Here is a 7,500-nt window from a genome sequence, read left to right as displayed (position 1 = left end):
GGGTGGTGGAGGAGGACCCCTTCACGTGGTAGCACAGGTCAGGTTGGGTGGTGGGGCTGCCCTGGTGTGTTCATCCCCCTCAGCCTCCTCCCTATCCCCCGAAGGATGATGGTGACCTGTGAAATATGGACAATTTTAGCCTGCGGAGTCTGGGGTTACTACTACTACTACTACTACTACTACTAATAATAATAATAATAATAATAATAATAATAATAATAATAATAACCTAATTCTGTATAGCCTACTACTATTAACATACTAATGTACTACCCTACCACCGTACTACTACTACCAAACTAGTACTATACTACTGACTACCACTATACCACCACTGTACTACTACTACTACTACTACTACTACTAGCTACTACTACCAACACCTTCAATCCAATTACGTTATTATGTACTCTTGCTATCACCAGACGATTTTATTCAGCCGAGCAAAAGGCCTCTAGCAAACAAGGAATATCTTTAAGTGGCACAGGAGGCTTCGTCGCTCCTTCTCCTTACCGATTTATTTTGCTTTTTGCACCTTAACACTGTCTTGTATACTCTTTAGGCTGTCATTTAAATATCGCCATACCTTGCATCAAAATCATAAATGAGGATACTAGATAGAGGGCAGTGAAATGGCGGGGGACAGGGCGACATGGAGGCGATCTGTTTGAGGCCACCCCTTAAGGGATTGAGGCGTCTGGCAATATAGATAGATAGATAGATAGGATACTAAGGTATAATATGAAGACTAAATCGCTTAGGAAGATGCATTAAGTCCAAAGTCACAATAAGACCCATCATCTAATGCCTCTAAGTCTAAACCAAAGATGAATAGAATTGTCTACCATATTCTTTTCACTTTAACTTGGCCTAAAATTGTCACCTTTATCCTGAATGCTCGGTTGCAAAACAGACTAACACTAGAATATGATGCTAGTCACGAAGATGTGCTATAGAAAGGATGAAGAGCCGTCGTATTGTTAGTTTCGTCACCGAGCTGTATGATATTAGATTAGCACTGGAATATGATGCTACACTTGTTTCACTTTAACTTGGCCTAAACGTGTCATCTCTATCTTGAAAGCTAAGCCGCAAACAGATTAACCCTAGAATATGGTGCTAGTCACGAAGAAGTGCTACGGAAAGGATAGACCTGTGGTATTCTTTTTTCCACTGACATTTTAACATTAGATTAACACTAGACTATGATGCTATTCTCATTTCACATTAACTTGGCCTAAAATTACCATCTCTAACTTGAATGCAGAGTTGTAAAAATAGATTAATCCTACAATATGATAGTCACGAAGAAGTGCAATGAAGAGGATGAATGTTAACATTAGATTAACATTAGAATATGATGCTACTCTCTTTTCACTCTAACCTGGCCTAAAATTGCCATCTTCATCTTGAATGCACTTGCAAAAATAGATTAACCCTAGAATATGATGCTAGTCACGAAGAAGTGCTATGAAGAGGATGCAGAGCCGTAGTATTCTTTTTGTCATTGAATTCTAACATTAGATTAACACTAGAATATGATGCTACGCTCTTTTCACGCTAACTTGCCCTAAAATTGCCATCTCTAACCTGAATGCTGGGTTGTAAAAGTTGATTAACACTAGAATATGGTGCTAGTCACGAAGAAGTGCTATGGAAAGGACGTTGAGTCGTATTATTATTTTTCTGCCACATCAGATTAGCATTAGAATATGATGCTATACTCATTTCACTCTAACCTGGCCTAGAATTGCCATCTCCATCTTGAATGCAGAGTTGTAAACATAGACTAACCCTAGAATATGATGCTAGTCGCGAAGAAGTGCTAGGGAAAGGATGTAGAGCCGTAGTATTGTCTTGATCTGCCACTTAGCTACGTAACAAAATGAGGAAAATTAGGCAGTTATGATGAAGAAGTTATTATTGATCTCCACAGAGAGTTATTTTCATGACTGTACTGCCTTAAAAATTTACCCGAGCAAGCTTGACTGAGTTGCATTAGTTATTATTAAATGCAAGAGAATATACATGGAAAAATTGTTATCCTTCAGTGAGTTATTTTCGTTGTTGCTCAAACTGCTGAAATTCATTACCATGCTTTCCCAAAAATTTTATATGATGCTAGTCACGAAGAAGTGCTAGGGAAAGGATGCAGGGCCGTAGTATTGTCTTGTTCTGCCACTTACTTCACCTTGCCTTCCGTCACATTGCTAACATATCAAACACCACCAGAGAACACTATACAGATAGACTGATATAGATAGACACATCTATAAATGGTTATTTTTACGCGGAAAGACAAAATATCCGATATCCAGCTGCTGCTCATGGTGAAGACTGGCTGTCATTCAAGAACACGTCTGCAAAGTTAACACATCAACGGATTCATGGATTTTCAGACACATATCCACTTTGCAGTTTCCTATCTTCCTTTTGGGGGGATGGGCAATCGGTTGAGGGACAGTCATATAACCTAGGCAATCATCTCGGTGCCACTACATGAAGGCGACCTCTTCAACACCTTAAAAGTCTGTTACTAAAGGTCGAAGTAGGGGTACCAACTAAGCGATTTTTCACTAGCTCTACATTTCACTAGATTTGGCTGATTCTTTTTCCATGTTTTGCAGTAAATCTATCAATATTCTACTGAATTTTGAAGGAACTGGCGATATTCCGCATCTTGTACGTTTACCTGCCACTTTTCGTTATATTTATGTGCCTTGTTACAGTCTAGCGGTTTTAGAATGCAAGTCTCGTGGTGTCTATGGCAACACGAGCTATGTATCCGTCTTCTCTTATTTTCTTACCTATTTCATATATTAATGCCACCTCTAAGACGTCAAAATAATCTAGAGATCACAGAGAAGCCGCAGAACTCTAGAGGAGTAGTAAGTAATGCCGAAAAAGGCGTTAAAATTGGGGTAACTTATGACACCGTACGTTCCGGAAATTTTCAAAATGCCGCCGCAAAGGCCACAGTTCTCCTCCACTTACTGGCCTAATGCATTTATTTGCACCAGTTCCATTGTACTAAAACTAACCTCTAATGCACAGAAATGCCACACATTTCTACAAAAACAGTGAGCAATGCCTGGAAATACCTTAAAATTGGGTGAAATTCTGGAAGCGATGGATCCTCGCGGAGTCCTTATAGTGTCGGTGATGACGTGTAACGTTTGAATTATACGGAAATTTGAAAAAGAAAAGTGATAGCAGTTATCAGGAAGTTATTGGGAGAATCTTTTTTTATAAATACTGACTGGCAATTAAAATGTACTAAAGTACTGTTAGGCGAATTTTTCGAAATAAAAACGAAAAGCAAACTGAAGCAAACTCGAAATTTCCAATAGTAAACAAAGGTCTATATGCCCACAAGAGAGCCTCCAATAATTCTCCGCTTAAAAATAAAAACGACCAAATAAAACAAGTCACAGATAAGACAGCTAATGACCAAGGATAGGGGGCTCCATTAAATCTCACCAGGCCTACGAAGCCCGCAATTTTCCTTGAATTACTTGAATTTCTTTGACAGCCTGAGTTTTCTAGATTAACTGGGAAGTTTTTGATATTTATTTTCATTGCCGTGGCTAAGTTAGGTGGATGGTTAAAGGACCCAGATGGATGGGAAGGCTATTATTTTTTTCAGCAATATATTCAGTACCATGATAACTTTAACTCGAGACTTTTTTGAGCTGTCTTCTTCACTGTGCTTGATGTATTTTCATCCGATGGAACAGGGTTTCGTTCATAACTTAAAAATAAGCCGTGGTTGCGTGAAACTCTAAGAGTAGGGGAGAGCGGTGATGATTCGGCCACTTTTTCGAAAAAAAATCATAATAAATAAAGTTTAAGAAATTCTTAAAATCTGCTTATTCCAAGAGGAAGCCACATCTTTTGGTTCTTTTGTGTGCTATTGTCAGTTCTTAAACTTGCGTCATTTCTTGGCAGTAATCCAAACTCTTAAGGTCTCCAAAATGGCCGAACCATCCCTCTTGGTGTGGATGATTCGGCCACTGGCGTTGGATGGTTCGGCCACCATGTGGGATGATTTGGCCACTTGCCTCTGGGGCTCATTTAAAGAATTAAATACAGTAGGAAAATTAAGAATCAAATTTTCATCTGTGCTGACATGATTTATTGGATTTATTTTTACCTAAACAATCTCCTTTTAATGAAACAAGGAACAAACAATCTCCTTATAATGAAATTAAATGGCTCTACTCTTGCCTATCTCAGATAAAATAAAACTATAATTTTGTGAAAGAAAATATCTGAGTCAAATGAAAGCTACTTCTCTTACATGCTGTTTACTCTTAACGCATTTTAAATCCAGGGAAACAAAAATCCAAAGTTGTAATACCTTTGCCTTCGCTTAGTGCTTTGTGAAACTGGTTCAGGTAATACTCCAATTATAGCGTTTCTTGAAACAGAAGCTTCATCAATTTCTGAGGGAAAGTAGAGAGAGAGAGAGAGAGAGAGAGAGAGAGAGAGACTATGTAATTTTATAGAAAAAAAAGGTAAGGGGATGAGGCTGTTATGATGTGGCAGGGGTAAACCAGCTCTGCTGTCGGGCCCTGCTGCAGATGTCACTGATTGCATTGCGCAGTTGACCCTTGTGCGGTGTGGTGCGGTGAGGATCAGTCCGTTCTCCCCTTTGGGGCTAAGATGCGAATGAATGTGTTTGAATGGATGAGTAAATGGGGAGTGTGTCGTCCTGTCTCGGCTACCTCCCTTTCCTTGGGGGAAGCAGCCTAGGTATATAGATAGATAGATAGGTAGAAAAAAATTGTTAAATAAAGAAAATAAATCATTAGATAATTATGAGAGATGGTTCGGCCACCTGGCAACCCTGCCGAACCATCCCTCACTTCAAGTGGCCGAATCATCCCCCATGTATAAAGATGTACACATGGCCCCCCGAAACCCAGAGTTCATAAGCTGTTCGAGTGTTCTCTACTCTCACGTCACCTATAGACAATAAATGATATTTGCACTATATATGGATAACAACCCTGAAGTATTAATGGAGCTACTGCTTACGTTGGATCACCGAAAAAGTACATAGGGGTCATGAAAAATCATAAAATCTAACCTGATGTTGCTGTTTCCCGGCCAACCAAAACAAAAACACATGTGCCATTTGTCGGCAAGATCACGCAACTTCATGTGAAATCTCAACGATCTAGGTCCCCTACATTATTCAGGAAGGCCAGTGGCCGAACCATCCTCCTGGCCGAACTATCACTGCTCTCCCCTATGAGGTAGGAATGAGTCTCCATGGTTACTAATCAAATTTACCCTCCAAATCTGACAACACATGACCAAAAATAAGCTTAAAGTGGGCTATGGATCTCGGTTATATGAAAACAAATCGATTTTAATGAATAGTTAATGCATTTTCATTAATCTAGATACTAAAATAATTCCTTCCAAGCAGCTATTTCTCAAAAATAAATGATAACCAAATTCACCCCTCATATCAAAATCCTGGATGCGTCATTATGTTTATGCTATACATAGATTTTTTTTTCTTTTTTTGGAGGGGTCCCCAGAGCATACTATATTTTTTTTATTGTTATACTTCGTCTAAATATGTTCCGGAATATATAGGTATACTCATATCACCTTAACTTGGCCCAGATTTTCGTCTTTTTGCAGTTATTTCACCTAACTCAATGAAAACTATGGTAATACTATGACTCTACATCCTTGCCATAGCACTTCTTCGTGACTATTAATTTCACTTTGACTTGTTCCAGATTATCGTCCTTTTGCAGTATATTTTGCGTAGCTCAGTGACAGAAAGACAATGCTACGGCTCTACATCCTTTCCATGGCACTTGTTCATGACGAGCATCGTATGTCTGGGCCATATTAGTAATAGCAGTAGTAGTGATAGTAGTAGTATGTGTAGTAGGCTAGTGGTAGTAGTAGTAGTACCAGTAGTAATAGTAGTAGTAGTACGAGCAGGAGGAGGAGTAGCAATAGTAGTAGTAGCAGTAGTAGTAATAGTAGTAGTAGTAATAGTAGTTGCAACCCCAGGCTCCTCTGTAACGTGAACCCAGTGGACTGTAGGCTGAAGTTGCCCTCATCCTGCAGTCCACCATTGTCCTTTTGGGGGATAAGGAGAGGGTTGAGGGACGTTTGTAGAGCCGGACAGTGGATTTACTTAGCTATATACGCCACCACGTGAAGGCGCCCCTTTAATTATTTAGTATTTTCAAAGCATCTACATGGTGTCGGCAGCCTTCACTAACACCTCTTCTTAAGCGATTTATTTTGCTTAGTACACCTTGCTGTCTTCCCTTGTGGTATATAAATCCTTCCAATATTGCCATACTCTGCCTAAATAACGTACAGAAGGATAGGACCCAGATATATCCGGAATAAATCGTTAAGGAAAAGGTGTTAGGGAGCCTCCTTCAGCGACGAAACTACAGACCCTTCCTCCCTTCTCCCCTATCCCATGTTTCCCTTCCTCCTTCCCCCTTCCCCCTTCCCCCTTCGGCCTTCCCCCTATCCTCTTCCCTTTTCCCCTTCCCCCTTCCCCCTTCCTCCTTCCCCTTCCCCCTTCCTCCTTCCCCTTCCCCCTTCCCCTTCCCCCTTCTCTCTCTCACTTTTTGACAGGGTACTATACGGCAAGGAAGGAATAGTGAAGATTCAACACCAATCCACAATACGGTAATATGATGGTGTAGTACAGAGGGAAAATAAAGGCAGGAGGAAACGCAGAAATATCAAGAAGAGAGGCGGGACACGAGAGCAGAAGAGAGGCGGGACACGAGAGCAGAAGAGAGGCGGGACACGAGAGCAGAAGAGAGGCGGGACACGAGAGCAGAAGAGAGGCGGGACACGAGAGCAGAAGAGAGGCGGGACACGAGAGCAGAAGAGAGGCGGGACACGAGAGCAGAAGAGAGGCGGGACACGAGAGCAGAAGAGAGGCGGGACACGAGAGCAGAAGAGAGGCGGGACACGAGAGCAGAAGAGAGGCGGGACACGAGAGCAGAAGAGAGGCGGGACACGAGAGCAGAAGAGAACAGTAAGGAGAAAGACTGGAGATAAACAAACCACAAGAGAGTGCTGATTCAAAAGCCACACCTCACTTAACATACGGTCTCTCTCCCAACACCCAAGACCTAACTTCCCTATCCCCGAAAGGAGGATGGTGCCCTACAGAAGGTTAGGTTCAGCCTGCACTCCACTGGGTTCACGTCCACATGAACTTTGGTTTGCAATGACTACTACTACAACCACCATAACTACCGCTACAATTATTGCTACTACCACCACCACCACATCACCATCACCACCACCAACACCACACTACTTCTGCTACTAGTACTGCCACTACTACTGCTGCTGCTGCTGCTACTACTACTACTACTGTTACTACTGCGGATGATGATCATGATGATGCCAATCTATTATCCTCCTTCCAAGGGATAGGAAGGGAGTTGAGGGACGTCTGCTTAACGGCACGTCCACCGACCACTTAAATTT

The sequence above is a fragment of the Coenobita brevimanus genome, chromosome 73, assembly GCF_032717465.1.
Source record: "Coenobita brevimanus isolate Jiangsu-jjx chromosome 73, ASM3271746v2, whole genome shotgun sequence".
Classification (NCBI taxonomy): Eukaryota; Metazoa; Arthropoda; class Malacostraca; order Decapoda; family Coenobitidae; genus Coenobita; species Coenobita brevimanus.
This window is presented reverse-complemented; position numbering follows the sequence as displayed.